A 16,816-nucleotide genomic window follows, 5' to 3' on the forward strand; every position below is an offset into this window, starting at 1 on the left:
TTCCCATAGCGTTAAATGTTACAGAACTCAGATTAACTGCTCATTCAGGAACAAATTCCCTTTCAATCAAGTCACATTCTTTGCCTCATTCCCACGTGGATCCGGCAGGGTAAAAATGGCAATGGTGCCATGAGCAATTCTTGTTCCTATTAGCAAGTACAGAGTTATCAGGTGTCTGTTAAATTTAGGTTTAAGAGAATAACTGCACTCCATTGCCAAGGGCTGGCTAAGCAATTTGGCATGGACACTGATACTAAGATGTGGACTTGAAAATAGTGTTTGTAGATGTTTTCTTCTTGGGCAGGCAGAAAGCTTTGATACTTTGTTCCCATCATGAGGGCTCTAGCCTATACTCCTATAGCAAAGCAACAACATGAAATTAACAAGAGAAAAGCAAAACAAATTCATTTCATCAAAGGACAAGGAAGCCTTCAGAAATGAAGAGTCAAACACCCAGAAAAATACAGTTCATTTTTATGCTTAGATTCAATGAAAAATGGACTATTGTCTAGAAATGGGATTGCACCAAAAAAGATCTGACCTGATGTATTAGACTAAAGAAGGAAGCTCACCAAGCTTTGCCTGGAAGCTTCCTGGCCATTCTGCATAGCATCTCTTCCTCCCAAGTGTAAGGCAGGACTTCTGGAAAGAGGGACCTATGAGCCGCTATCAGAAAGGTAGTCCAGAGAATTTATTTATTTATTTTGTGAATAAATTATTTTTCACAAGCAAAAATGACAAGTGGCAACTTAACCTTTGTAGGAGACATTAAACAATATCAGGGTAACAAGCTATCCATATCATAGAGACAGTAGCCTCAGACAGACTACTATATGGATTTAAAATAGTCTTAAAAAATCTAAGAATAGATGTTTAGCTAAATCTGAAAATCAAAACTGATCACACACACACAAATCATATAGAACCCATAAAGTGGTATGCGAAGAAGGAAGAAGGAAAATCTGGGAATTATCTGTAAAATCAAGGAGACTTAAATCTGTTTCTCTTTTTAAGTACTTATGGGTATAACTGTGTTTTACTAAAAGTTTCATTAGTAATACTCAGTTTTGTAAGTCTGCCTTCATCATAATCTATAATGTAACTACTTCCATCTGAAGGTCCAACAGTCTGCTTTGAGATAAAAATGAAGTCAAATCAGGCACCAGTGGCTGACACCTGTAATCCTAGTTACTCAGGAGGCAGAGATCAGGAGAATTGTGGTTAGAAGCCAGCCTGGGTAAATAGTTCCTGAAACCCTACCTCAAAAATACCCATCACAAAATGGCTGGCAGAGTGGCTCAAATGGTAGAGGGCCTGCCTAGCAGTGAGACCCTGAGTTCAAACCCCAGCGCCAAAGAAACCAAACAAACAACAAACACAAGCCTACAGTGCAAAAGGTTAATCCAAGACAGGATATCCAAGGTAAAAATCCATTTGCTCCCAACCATCTGAGACCAAGAGACAATGCAACTGCCACTTTGTATAAATAGCCATTTACATTTCAGCCTGAGAAAGCCAACTTCATTTCCAGTAAAACGTGTTTCATTGCCACTAAAATCCTTACAAGTTATGCTGGGTGCTGGAAACCAAGAGACAGGAGCTGCGTGGTTTGTACAGTTAGCTGGTTCTTGCGTAGCACCATTTATCCTTAGATCTTTACAAATATATTGTCCCACTTTGAGGTCCTCCCACTTAAGCGTCTCCCCTTTCCCCCCTTCCCCCGCCAGTGACAGCAGCCCTCTATGGTCCTGTGGTGACTGTCACGAGCCACAGGACACCGAGAAGCTGGGTGGCCACAGCCTCAGGGCCCAGAGGCCCAGACTGCTGCCTTGTTGGGAAGCTGTTCAAAGAATTTCTTTAAGGCCAGCTCTTAAAAAAGCATTAGAAGGTTACAGTAGTATTTAAGAGTTTTGTGGCTTGTTTTGGAGAGAAAGGGTTCTATCTTCTATGACTCATCCTGGGCAAGAGAAATTCTGGCTTCTATGAGTGGTTCAGGGAAGATGGGTAAGACGAAGGAGGTAAGCGAAATTATGATTCTGATCCTTTTTGAGCCTGCTTCTTGGGGCTTCCTGTGTCTTTCCATTCAAAATCCTCAGCATACCAAAGCTCCACTCTTTGGGGTATTATTTGGTGAACTTCAACATTCCTCACAATCTTTATCCTGTTTATACTTACATAAGAAGGAAGGATGGAACCAAGCACCTGTGGCTCACATCTATAATCCTAGTTACTCAGGAGGCAGAGATCAGGAGGATCATGTTTCAAAGCCAACCCAGCCAAATAGTTGGTGAGACCCTATCCTAAAAACCCTTCACAAAAAAAGGGCTGGTGGAGTGGCTCAAGGTGTAGGCTTTGAGTTCAAACCCAAATACCTCAAAAAAAAGGGGGGCGGGGAGCAAGAGTGTGTAGTGGAATACTTAAAATATTAATTTTAGCTTTTGCTGTATAAATTCTTGGGAATCCTCTGTCAGTCTCAAAACTTCTGTAATTGTTTTGCTATTCCCCACTTGACATGTACGCCTTCTGCCTTTTCTCCTCTCTAAATACCTTTCTATATGGGGTTTTCCGTAAATGTTTCATCAGGCAGACAAATTGCAAAGATCATATGATGTGAAGAAATGCAGGGGTCATATTATGTACAAGTGAGTAAACCAATGAACTATTTTAGTTTGATTCAGGGTTGGGCTTTTGCAGCCTACTTACAACAACGTAAGGGTCTTTTCTTAGCTCTGCTAATTGCTGAATTATTAAGTGTCTATTCAGACACTCTAGAATGTGTACTGAATTTTAAGCCAGTGGCATCCCTTGTTATCTCAAGAAGTCCTACAGGGGTGTTCCTCTCTGCAGGTTTCAGCCTTTTGTGGGGTAACTACTCCCAGTCATTTTTTCTAACCTACTCCAATGGAAGATTTCTAAAATATGATCTGGTTTTTGTAACCTTGTCTAACAGGGATAAGCCAATTGGCTTTTGGCTTTATCCATGGCATTCTCACCATTGAATAAAATACCCTACTTTTCAAATTCCTACTTTCACTATTCATCCTCAGGCACCACCTGTATTTTGTCCTGAGGGCTCCCCCTTTGCTTCAAGTTCAATGTCCCCTTAAAAACTAACAATGTCAAACACCACATTTACATCAAAAGAGGATCCTGTTTCCTCCCACAGAGTAAACTTTGGTTCTCACACACTGTGGAAGCAGAAATTTTTTATTGTAGTCTTAAGGCCAGTTGAGTTGTCTGAATAATTGAAGGACATGAAGAAATAACCTAGTGTTGATTTGCAGGTTTTCCTGAATGGAGGGGAAAAAGATAATAGAAAGTTTTAATGAAATTAGAGAGAAGAAAATAGGCCAAAAATTATAGAAAGAAGGTGGTATTCTTTTAAGATTAGATATCCTCAAATGAGAGGTAGAATGGACTGGAGATAGTATAAGCTTTTTTTTTTTTTTTTTTTAGCATTAAACAAGATGCAGTTGATGAGATGCAAATATAATAAAGCAGACACATAAAATACTTTTTGACTTAAAAAATAAGGCTATTTGAAGGAGTAGATTTAGAGGAGTTCACTATACCAATGAAGACAGGTGAGAAGAAAGGCAACCTCAAAAACCAAGCTCAATTCTGCCATCTGCTGCCTAGCAGGAGAACCAGTGCTCAGTGGAGACCTGAGTCTGTTCTAGCATCCAAGGTCATTGCTAGGGCAGATACCTTTTTAGAGAAAGATGGATGGAAGCCACTGAGATTATACCCAGGAAATGTAACAAGGCTTGCCATCAACAAAGAATAGATACTGGGTGTGATTTAACCCGGTGAATAATTAAACAAAGCCAAGGTTAAATCAATAATTATTAACCAATAATTAAACCAAGTCAGTTATAGTCAGCTATATATACAATGTACACACACACACACTAATTGTAGCTCCCCTCTAAAAGAGAATTCATAAAAAACCCCTTGGAGTACTTGGAATATTGTGGGAAGATAGTTACACCTATTTTAGTTTCTTCGGTATCTCATGGACCTGAAAGTGATAAGCAGTCCTCTCCTCATTCACTCTTTAAAGGAGATAGATGTCAGGACAGGAAGCTAGGAATAAGCATTTCCAGTTTTCTGGATTCTGTTCGTCTTTAGCAATGTTGTCATGAAAGGACAAAATTGTAGAGAACATAATTGGAAAGACTGCATGGTTTTGCCTCACTGAAAAATTGGCCTTCATAGTAAATTCTTCCCTGACTCTTATTTTGACAACTAAAACTCATTGCATATTATATTTGTAGTCAACCAATAATAGCTCTTGTTCTTATAAGGAATAAAAGGCAACGGAATCCCATTTTCTATCTATTTTCACCCCTAGGCTCCTAGTTTAGATAATGAGAAGGAACACTGATAAACTTAAGTAATTCTGCAATTATTATGTAGTGATCATCTCCTGTCAGTTGTCTGGGTTTCAAACTAGAAGAGAGCATTTTGAAAAGATTGAGAAGTAGTAGTAAAGAGTCCATGCTTGTGGTCTAACTTCTGGCTCCATTGCTCATGAATGGCTTATCCTAGGATTACTACGAGGGTTAAATGAGACCACATGTAAAGAAATCAGGACAGTGCTTCAAAATAATAATTGTCACTGTTAGTATTTCTATAATCAGTAGGACTTTCACTCTTTCATGTATAATGTATCCCGGTACTTGTGGTACTTTATGGTTTCCAAAAATTTTTACTTACATTAGCTCATTAAGTTTCATTGAATCTTCACATGCACTTCTGTGATAATGTAAGAACAATGATCTTTTCTATCAAAGTATTTGTTACCCTCTTAGATTACTTAAAAAATTCCTCAGGTCACCATCTTAGGTGACTTGCATGTTTGAGGGATGCTTGCTTCTTCTTCCCGATTCCTATAGGGCTCCATTGCCCACTAAACTGCATGCCCTAACCCATCCCCCCAAGCCTTTTAGCCAATTCAGGGAGACTGTGAACCTTTGACCTGGACAAATCCTGGGTGGGCGGGTACAACTGCATCAGGGGTATAAGGAGAAGCCAGAGTCGACCATTTTGTGCTTGCATGTCTGCTCAACTGGAGTAAGCACACCCTTGCACACTTTAGATCAAAAGAAATTGCCTTGTCAAGATTTTCTGTCTCTCGTGTGTCTGTTTTCTGCACCAGAGTGTCTTTAATTACAACAGTAAGTAGGTGTAATTATCCCCCCATTTTACAGGTACAGCAATTGACAATTCAAGAAATCAGGTGGCTTGCCAAAGAGTGCACAACTGTCTACGTAGCTGCAGTAACCCTGGAACTCACGCCTGGGCCTTCCCAATGCTGCAATAGCTACAAGGAAGAGAAAGGTCTGACTGTTGACATGTCTGCTCTTGCTTGGGCTGGCTTTAGTGAGAATCTAAGCATGGTTAGTTTTACCTTGCCCTTTGTATATCCTAAGGGAGACTGTTGCAGTTACTGAGAACCTTGACAACGTTTAGGGAATAACTGCCTGCTAATAATGGCTGTCCAAACGGGTAAGTCTTATGTGAATTCATTCTGTGAGAAAGCAGTCTTTTCTATCAAAGTGTGTGCTGCCATTTTAATTACTGCATTGTCTGGAGGTCCGGGTTCATTTTTCAGAGTCTTGATAAGCCCCTTTTCCTGTGAAAATTGCTTAACCCCTCCCCTGAGTTAGTATAGAATTTCAGCCAATTGAGAAGATTGTAAACTGTTGATCTGGACCAATCCAGATCAAGAGGCAGGGTCAATCGTGTTAGAAATATAAGGAGGAATTGACTCTCTGCTCCTTTGTGCATACACACCCTTCTGCAGAAGTAAGTTTTGCCTTACTAAGACAATTCTCTGCTTCTGTCTTTATTTGTGACCCTGGTGGTCTTATTTCTAACAATTCCTACAATTAGGTTGGTTTATAAGTGTTTAACTAATGCCTCACATGTAAAATCCCAAATGGAACCAGAATTGATTATGCTGTTCTCTCTCTCTTTCTGAAGATTTCACAGTCTATGGAAGGAAGTCCAAAGTGCGTAACTTGTACACAGTGGCCTTTATTTCCTCCTGTTTCTTTAACCCCTCACCCCTCACCACTACCAAAGAGTAGTGGTGTCCTCTTCCAAGCTCCACCTTCTCCAACGTAGGATTCAAGGTCCTACTCAGACTTCCATGCTCTCTGATACTCACGAGTAGCAGTCTCTCTTTCAGGATGAATTGTTTCCATGGCTATGCTACATGCCTCTTTACTGCACTCATCTTTTCATCCTCAGTGTTAATTTGTGTGCCTAGATTCTCTACTGAACTCAGGGATCCTTGAAGGGCAAAAACCATAGAGCAGTCAATGCTAGAGCTCCAGTGTCTGGAATGCAAGTGTTTACTCTGTGAAGTACCCTAGGTTTAAAAGCTGCATGCTATGGTAAAAAAATGAATTAGTATAACTCTTTCAATATCTAAGGAAAAAAAGACCTTGAGCATAGCAATGCAGGCCTGTAATCCTAGCACTTGGGAGGCTGAGGCAAGAGTATCCCAACTTCAAAGAAGGACAGCCTGAGCTATGCAGTGAGACCTGTCTTAAAAAAAAAAAGAAAAAAGAAAGAAAGAAAAGAAAAGAATCTTTGCAAATCTCCATGTGTCTTCCCAGGTTTCACAAAATTGTCAAGCATTGATTTAACAGTATTCATGATCAAGAAAGAGTGATGGTACTGGAATATGAATGAATTGATTGGTTTATAATTTACATTCCAAACTAGCAATAGCTTTCTGTTCATGTTTTTGGCATAATAATGTTTATAGAAATCAGTGTCTATAACATACTCATTATAACTAGTCACTGTACAGTATTGAGTAAACTGAAGGAAATAACAAATGTTTCTTGCTCTCTTAAACAATTGTTAGTTCCTCTGCTAACTAGATTTTAGGTCAATAACATCAAATATCAGTCTCATAAGTAGCTCAGACCATAGCAGAATTTTGAAAGTGTTAACAGCCAGTGTTAAAAATACGAACCTCTTTGGGAGAGAGATAAGAGGGAAATCTTTTATGTTCCCTGTCTTCAAGAGCCTAGGATTCTTACTTTTACTTATTTAAACCATGAAGGGGTAACTCTTTTTGCCCTATTAGAAGTTGTTTAAACTTTTTAATTTTGGTACAATTGAAGTCTAGTATAAACCAACTCAAAATTCATAGTCTATAAACTCCTCTCCTTGAAACTGCAAGTCGTTTTCTCCATTGTTTTCTTAATGTTTATTTTGAATTATCCTTAACCTATGAACTCACCCACCCCTACTTTCTCCTGAAAATTTAACTTTAAAAGCTTTGTAAATGTATTCTATCTAGAAAATAACAGCACACCCAAATCTGTCTGGGAGGCCAGTTGAATTTCTGAAAGGAATATATGATTTCAAGGCAACTACCTTGGTAAATTTGCATTAATTGCCATGACAGAAGAGGTAGTAGAAGAGGTGAGAGAGTGTGGGAAACAATTGGGGGAGAATCACAGGGTAACACACACTTGAAAGGATTAATCCTCAAGATTCAAAACCTTCACAAGTCTTTTGTCCTTGTGCTGCCTGCTGAAAACAGTCTGTGTTAGACAGAAGCGAGGCACAAAGCTCTTGAATATCTCACATTCTTACGCTGGAGAGCAGCCAGTTACCCTGGGACCAAATTCCTGTTTACTCTGTAGCGAATATGGGAGACAAGCTGCCTGCCAGTAGCTGTTAAGGCAGTAAAAACACAGCCGGAGGCTCTCACCAGGAGGAAATCACAGAGCACGTTAATTTGTGAACTTCAAGGGCAGAGATAGAACACCCTGCGATGAGGCTCAAGTGGTGACTTTTGCATCTGCAGAATCCTTAAGGGTTTGGTAAAATATGTGCCTTGTTGTTCCCCTATTTGCTCTCTCTCTCTCTCTTTTTTTTTTCATAATATCCTCAAAAAAATTTTTCCCCCCAAAAGTTATTGATTCCCTGTTTAGGAAATACAAATTGGTTTCATTCTGATTTTTTCTTCTGCTATAGCTGATACAGAGAGAATTAAAGATGAAAGAACAGGGTCTAGGGTAAAATCCTGAGCACCCCAGATGCAATCTGTGAATGAAGATTGGGGCTCATTAGGCTCTAATGGTTATGAAGGTGCCAAATGCAACACCAGAGGGACTCAGAACGGCTCCAGGGCCTCGTATTTGGATTTAGAACTTGAGTCATCTTTGACCAAAAGGAAAACCAAGAACTGCCAAGATGATTGGCCAGACCCTACCCCCAGCAGAGCACTGCATTATCAGTTTCTACACAGGGAAGAGCTTACCTGTAACTCCTAGGAGTTACACAGGGGCTCCTGGCTCATTAGGACCTCACTTGGATATCCTTGGGGTCCCATGTCATGAGCTTTTCAGTTGTTTGGACAGTTTATAAAGAAGTCAGTAGAGAAACAATTTTCCATGCCATAGCTAACGTTTTATATGGAGGTTGCAACACACTGGAGCATCGAAATGCATCTTCCACATGTTGAATCTTGGAAAAGCTTGGGGATGTTTTTCAATGTTTTAGTACAGAACATGAGAAATAGCCTGCCCCGCCCAGAACCCAGCAGCGTTACCCATTAGCACTTTAAATCGAGTGTGGAATGTACACACTGTTGCTGGGAGGTCTGGTTGCTGGGAAAGATGAGTACAGCAATACACTAAGAGGACAAATATTCCAACTATACAGCCGAGAGCTTTCAGAGGGCACAGTCTTTCTAAGGTTTTGTCGTCATCACTTTGCACTTAGAATGACCAGTTAAGACACATGCCACTTTGATGCTGTAGTTCAGATGTCATTTCCCTTCTTTGAGACAATAAAGACTGGAATACAGAGAAGATTTAAGTCCATGTAGAAGTTTGGATAATAAATATCAATCCTCCGTATTTTCTCAAAAGTATTCTTGGTCTCTCTTTCTCTCTTCACATAATTTTCACTCCCAAAAAGGGCATGCTACTTTTAATCTATCCCCAGATCACAACCAGAAAAAAAAGTCAATGAGGTTTCTTAGCGTTGATGGTGGGGTGGATCTGTGATCAGAAGAGTTCCAAATTCTTTGTGTTCCACAGAGAAGAATCCATGGCAGGACATAAGGGTGTAAATGGAATTTATTAAAAGTTAAGAAAGGGAAATACAAAATGGAGCATGGTGGGGTTCAGGAGGAGTCTGGAGGCCGAGAGAGTCTCTTCTCCAGGTGCTTTTAAAACCTAGGTTATCCTATGTGAAGGGAGGAACCAGGTGATTCTCATCTAATAATCAATGAGTGGGGAGGAGCATGGGTGGTTCCCAGCCAGGTGAGTGTGGTCTTGGTCAGTCAGAAATGCAATATTTTTATAAGTCCCCAACTTTCCCTAACTCTAGTCTGCCTCACTAGTTTGGAGTAACAGGATAAACTCTATATTTATTGGAACTCTTATTTATTTCTCTCTTCTCCATTTTCCCTGTGACAGTGATTAAAAAACAACATGGAAGTGTATGGGCTGTCCTTGTCATAAGTTCCAGAAGTTAGAGGTATCCTAGTTTTCACTTGGAGCCATTGTGAATGTCATCCATTAATTTATATTAACCCTTTTGTTTTTGGTAGGCTGTTTGTTTATATTTTTAGCTTGTGACAACTCTTGAGATAATGAATTCCATGTTCCGCAAGAGAGCAAAATGATTTATCTTTTACAGATAGAGTAAATAGGCAAGAAAAGGAAAGATGCAGAGCATGGTTTTCTGTCCTGGGAAGCCAGACCTGGACCTGGCCTTGAAACAAGGGAGCTGGGGAATATTCTGTAATTTTTGGCTCATTATTTTCCCCTTCCAGGGAAGTGTCTGTGTCTTCGTATTTTCAGGGCCTAAACAGTACCTGGCATATACTGGTCTACAATAAATGTGTGATTGGGGAAAAATGGATGGATGGATGGATGCCATGAGGGACTGGAGGGAACCTGAGTAAGACAATTTTCCTACATCATAATTTTGACAAGAACAAAGTACATTTCTTTTTTTTTCTTTTTACAATTAATGTATGCTAATTTTTATTTTATTTTTTCCAAGTTCTTTTTTTTTTTTCCCCTTTTCTTTTTTATTATTTTCTACTGGGGGTACATTGTGACATTTATAAAACTTCTTACAATATATCATAGTTGAATTCATACCCTTCATCATTCTCCTTTATCCCTCTTCCTCCATTCCTGAAATAGTTTCACCAGGTTTCATTTTTCCACTTACATACATGTGTACAGAATATTTCTACTATATCCACCATCCTACAATAAAGTACATTTATCTACTAAATTCCCAACTTCTGAATTTTCCACAAATTGAGAAATATTCACTCCATTTCAAAAGTGAGTGCTTCAAATTTTATTTTTAAAATATGCTTATTGTCTCTTACAAATTCTTTTGCTTTAATTCAAAATTGAAGGAGAAATATTTTAGCTGAGAATATAAGAAAATGTAAAACTAGAGTGACATTATAGAAATAAAAAGGAATTGCAAGGAACCACCACAGAGAAGCTAAATAGGAGCTAAGCAGTTTGGAACATCTGTGACAAGCTTTGAATAGAGAAAACGTTTCTTTCACCATCCATATTGCTGCCTAGTGTGGGAAGTCAGTTCACTTGTGATTTCTAAATTCTTCATCAACAAAATGGGCATAATAATATCTGCTTTACCAGACACACTAAGTTGGAGAAAGTATTCAAATTAGATAATGGTCAAGATTCATGCTGTTAGCTTCCCTGATGAATGTTTCTCTAGAGCAAAAATTCTGTTTCATTCACTTTTGGTAGCCATAGTCCCTAATACCAAGTCCAACATGAAAATGAACAAAGTTGACTTAATCATTAGACCATAGGCTGTTGAGTGGAAATGAAAGAAGTACACAAAATAAAAGCCAAGCTTTGCAAGGTCAACATAGGTGCACCACTTTGCACATGTATGTATGTATGTAGTAATGGGTTCTTGTCCCATGAAGCTGAAGAATGAGCCTTACTGACAAGGAAAGAAGTGCAAAATGGGAGAATTTGAGAGTAGAACCCCCAGAGTTGGTGAGTGGAGTTCTGAGAGAGGGTGCCCAGAAATGATATGATCTGAGGTTTTTTTATCCATTCTCTCCAGGGCATTGATCAATTGCTATGCAAATTTGGTGTGCAGAAAGCAGCATTTTGGTTGGCTGTTCCTGCACCATTCTGATTGATTGGTACGGATCCTCACACCATCTGTCCTGCCTTTCCTTCTTTTCACCCTTTAAGGTCATAATGGAGGTTTCCAAGGGCCTTTCCTTCTGTCTCAGTGATTTGTGCAAAAGAGAAAGAAAAGAGCACAACATTAGGAAATCTGAGTGAGATGGTCAAAGTTTATCAAAAAAAGGCATGATCACCTAATTTATTATGACACTAGCTTTTAAAGATGCTATAAACAGGAAGAAATTCCAGGTGAAAAGGAGGAAGATGAGAAAGGCAAGGGAAAAGTGTCCTCTCTCTTGCCCCACTCTCATCCTCTGCTTCTGCCTCTTACTTTTTTTTTCCATTTACTCATATATGGTCCTCTGCCCATTATGTCTCAACTCCTCAGTGGTGGTCTTCCCAATGACTTCATTCCACACTGAATTCTCCCTTTCCTCAACTCTTCTGTTCCCTCTGCCCCCTGCACCCATCACTGTGGTATGTACTCTTCTGCTATTTTCTCATTGCTTTGCCTCTCTCTCATATTATATCAAAGACAGCTAACTGTCCATCAAAATCCATCCTCCCTCTATCATTATTTTACTCCCCTGCTATGAGGGATTGTGTTCTTTATGATGGAAAGAAGGTGGAAGTGATGTATGCCACTGCAAGTTACTCATAAAAATCTCCCAGCTCTGCCCTTCCCTGCTATTTGTCCTTCCCAAAGCTGAACAGTGTTAATGATGACCAGAGCAGTATGTTGAAGACAGCAGACTGTCCATCAGCTTGGGTTCCTTAATGTTTGTGTTAATAGCGCTGGTGCAGTCTGTGATTGGAAGAATTCCAAACTCTTCATATCCCATAATCCATGGCAGGACATGTGTGTGTAAAGGGAGTTTATTAAAACTTAGGAAAGGGAAATACAAAGGGAAGCGTGGTGGGGCCCTGGTGCAGTCCACCAGCCCAGAGAGTGTGTTGCTCCCTTTAAGTGCTTTTAAAACCTATGAAAACTATGGGAAGGGGTGGGCCAGGGGATTCACATTCAGTAATCAATGAGTAGAGATGGCCCAAACAATGTATGTAGATATGAATAAATTAATAAAAAAAAAGAAAAAGAAAAAGAAATCAATGAGTGAGGAGGGGCATGGGTGGTTCCTGACCAAGTAGGGGTGGTCTGGGTCATCCCTGGGCAACCTACATGAGCCCCAAACTTTTCCTACTTCTAGTCTTCCTCAAATTTCCCCTGAGAGACAATATTCTAAAAAATTCTTTTTTGGGGATTGCTGAAGAGGGTGGTCCATCTTCAATATCTGCTTTGAGCTGACAAGGTGCAGCAGATCCTACTTATAAAGGGAAATTGTCTCTCCTATTTCTCTCCCTTCGGGCTCATGTGGACACAGGAGGTGTCTGAATTATTGTCCAGCATAGTTAAGATTTCTCATGGAGATCTGGATTGCTCATGGAGACCTCATTTGTTTGTGGAGATTGATAGCCTTGTTGTCTCATGATTTGAGTCCTAAAGGATTTTATTCTGGAAGAGACAAATCTGATTTAGAAGGCATGACTTCAACATTTAACAATGATAGGAGCATCAGAAGGGGCACTGGCAGGTGTGGCAGGAAAGATAAAGAATCTAACTTTTCATTTTTAAAAAATGGCAGAGGGTCTTTATGGTTACTTTGCCTATAGGTTTTTGTAGCTATTTTTAACTCTTAGATGGCCCTCTATTTTGGACTGTCACTATAGTGGGCAATTAAGGACTTACTACATTAGGGGTCAGGTGTACTGGGGGTAGGTGTGAGTCCAATTAGCAAGTAAACATCAATGAGTTTACATTCTGTACAGAAAGAAGAATCACAGCATTCCTAAGCAGAAGTTAGAAACCATTGAAAGTTGTATTGCCTTTGTTTAAATTGAAGGCCTAGGCCAAAGACATGAGTTTGCCTTTTGCCAAAAGCCTAGAAGGCTTAAATATTAGAGCACATTCATTAGAGCCCCTTTTTAAAATCTCTCAGCTTTGGTTACTTTTACAGGTGTGGCATAATTGACTCCATCTGCATCTGGAGAAGTCCCCTCATTTGTGCAGTCTTCTGAAATGTCTCAGGTGGCTGAGTGCCGCTTATTCCTATGAGAAGTTGGGGATTGCTGACCACTCGGGGGTCGAGTCCTCTTAAACTGTTTCTCTGAACAGTTTTCTGAAGATTTTGCCAGTTTGACAGTTCTGTCCCTTGGTTCCAGAATGCTTCCCTGGAAAGTCCAGAAAGTCAGATTCTGTCCCATGGAGGAGGAAGATTCTGAACAGATCAGAAGTCAGTGCCAGTGTGACTTTTTTTGGCCAAATGAAGCAATAAAGACATTTATTATTATTTTAAAATGGCTCTTAGGCTGGGCTTAATTAAATCTAATTTTCTGTCCCACAGGGGATGTACTGACATCTTTAAATTGTTGTAAACTGTCAGCAGACAACAGATATAAAACTTTACAAGGAAAATACAAAATGACCACAATACTTAAGAATGTCTGTCCTGGTTGATGATAAACACTTGTCAGAGTCATTTTCCATGGACTTGTCTGTAAATGTTCCAGTAGGATTAGAACTGTAATGACAAAACTTAAAGTAACTGTGGTTAACAGTTTAGCAGTTAATGTAATAATACAGTACTTGAAACCTCTCTTATTACAATTGGGAACATAATACATAAACTTATAAAAGCTAAGGCATCAACCTGGTACAGTGTCTTTTTATAACTATTTTAGAAGACTTAGATATTTGAATAAGACAAAGACACATGTCATATAAAGGAGCCATCAGCAACATCACAGTTTAAACCTCGAATTTTGGTTAGGTAAGTACTGTCAGTGCAGTACTGACAATTAAAAACCCTATGTCTTCTAATGGCTAAGGGAGGGCAATATCAGTAATTTCAAATAGCCCCTCTTTTGATGCTCAATTGTATATTATATATATAAAACAGTGTTTATCTAGCTAATGTCAGATAAACCAATATTTATCTGTTGAACAGATGTCAGATAAACCAATGTTTATGCGATGACCAGATGTCAGATAAAGCAATGTTTAGCTGACAAACAGATGTCAGGCCTAAATGACAGAACTTTTAGCATTTGTCATAAAGAGCAAAAATGTCAAAGACCTTATTAGAAGGTACATTACATAAAAGAACTATATCTGTTTACATGTATTCACTTTTAACTCTATAAATGATTTTATGACATTTAAATACACATATAAGCACTAGGAGTATTAGAACCAATTAAAATAATTTTTACTTAGTTTAAACTTAGTTCCCTTGGTGTTATCAGAAAAATATTTTAGGGTTTTTATGTCTGGGAAGAGACTAGTTTAAGCAGGATGTAAAGAATAATCTTAAATGGGCTAAGAAGAGCTTATTTTTGGGTAGCAGGATCAAAGCATCTCCCAGTACTTCCATTGAGACTGAGTTGACTCCCCCCATGTTAGCCTGTGAAGAGAGAGAGGGAAGGGAAAGAAGAATTTTATCCCTTAAGAGGGACCTGTCCTCCCAGAGGTCAGTCTCTCTGACCCTGCACAAGGGCTCCTGAATGGAATTTCCTATGCTGGCTGGTAGAGACAGAGAGGAAAAGTGAAGGAGCACAGTGCCCTTTGGTAGACAGTGAGATTGATTCCAAGATCTTCAAGGTGTCCCTCTTAGGTCCTTCAAGTCTTGACTGCAGTCCTCTAGACCTGGCTTGCCTTAAACGCGCTCAGCAGAACATCTCTGTGAAACAAGCAGCAGGGTCCTCTGACTTCCTACTGCTCCAAACAGGCTAGTCTCTTTACATCCCTGAGTGAGGGTTCCTAAATGGGACACTGATGCTGAATGCCAACTCAACTATTAAATATCAGAACTATTAAGACCAGTACAGAATCCGAATTGCACAAGGTAAGTACAAACCTTACTGGTACAAACCTATTGCCTGTGGTCAGCTTTCATATCAGGCCATGGGGTTGTAGTTAGCTTGTAAACTTGAGAAGAATAAACCAACAAGATTAATGTCTCAAATAATTAAATACAGAAACAGAGATAAGGGAGTCAGCACAGAGTTAGGAAACCCAAAGACTGAGAGTCATGGCTTAGATATTGACAGGAAATAAACCCCACTATTCCATCTGGAGGAAGAACTTTTGTTTGGTTTTGGTTAAATTTTGTATCAGCCTGTAGTACCCCAAATCCCTGACAGTTATTTTGACAAAACAGAAACTCATTTTAAAATACATCTTAGTACCTTAAGTTTTGGACTTAGAAAACTTTTAGACAAACATTAAATTATAAACTTACAAGTTTTAAGACTTTAATTTGTATCTCGAAATAACCTTTGTAAAAACCCAAATTTAGATAATACTTTTAAATAAAATTTTTAGTAACCTTATACCTTAAAAGTCTTAGGGAGAAAATTAAATCATTTTTAAAATAATAACAATCTACAACAACACATGGGTCAATAAACCTAATTATAAAAGAGTTAAATTTAAGTTATCCTATCATGAGATAGGATAAAACAGATTGAGATTATTGTCCATAAATTTTCTTTAGTTCTAAGGCAGAAAATAATTAGGCCTGCTTGGGATTAGAACTTTAGATAACCTTTGAGACAATTGTGCACATTAACTTTATAAAAGCAGCTTAAGAACCATCCTAAAGGCATCTAAACACCCACACACATAGATGTTATGACCGAGGCATGCCAAAGAATATAAGCACACATAATGAGCTCAAAAAAGTAAAAAATTAAGTGGCCACAATTTATAGGAGACAAAGACATATGCAGAAAACACACAAAATGACACACAAAAAAGCACATTAATTTAGAGTGTACTCTTAAAACATTTTTTTGTCATTATTTTTAAAAGATTAGTCTGCTAGATTCCTAAGTAGTTTATAACAGATCTTTAACATAAATACTCTCTTTTTGGCCCGATCCTTAACAGATTAATGCAGTAAAGACAATAATTATAGAAATTATATTAATCTAGAGAATTTTAACCACAAGTTAGTTATAATCTTCCTACAGTAAGGCAAGATGGCAGCACCCACAAGTTTCCTATTCCTAGGGCGTGGCAAGATAGCGCTGGACACATGGTGGCTGCTTTATAGCAGCATTTCCTGTGACCACATGGTCTCTCCAAAGGGTCTCTCAAATGGAACACAAATACATACATGTTATATACAACACACAGGCTCAAAATAACAGTCTGTTTTTTATAGGAATAAAAGACATCTCCTCTGAGAGACAGGTGTCCATGAGTTAGGCATGTTAATGAAAAGACCAAAAATCATAGGCTGCAGAACTTTTCCCTCTTGAAATATAATATCCTGTCTTTTAGTTTTAAAGGCTTTGTTATTGCCAGTTTACTCCAGGTGTTTATAATTAAATCCTGGACTTCCTCATAAAGGGGCTTTGTTATTACCTAGAAAGCCAAGACACTAAACCCTATAGAACCCAGCCATTCACAGATCTGCAGTTTGGAAAGGACCTTAAACAAGTTCAGAATCTGGCATGCTACTTTGAGCTACAGAGAACAAAGTTTTATTAATTTTAAAACAAAAATAATTAATTGTTAAGAATATAACCTCTAATTAAACTGTCTATTAAAATACCCACATATAAAAACCCAT

The 16,816-nt window shown here is 38.7% G+C and overlaps 1 pseudogene; it reads right to left on the reverse strand.

Annotated features, from left to right (window-relative positions):
• Positions 1-1,017: 1,017 nt before the first annotated feature.
• Positions 1,018-5,061, reverse strand: LOC109703407 (TM2 domain-containing protein 1 pseudogene; annotated as a pseudogene).
• Between the last annotated feature and the right edge of the window lie 11,755 nt (positions 5,062-16,816).

Source organism: Castor canadensis, chromosome 11, assembly GCF_047511655.1.
Source record: "Castor canadensis chromosome 11, mCasCan1.hap1v2, whole genome shotgun sequence".
Lineage (NCBI taxonomy): Eukaryota > Metazoa > Chordata > Mammalia > Rodentia > Castoridae > Castor > Castor canadensis.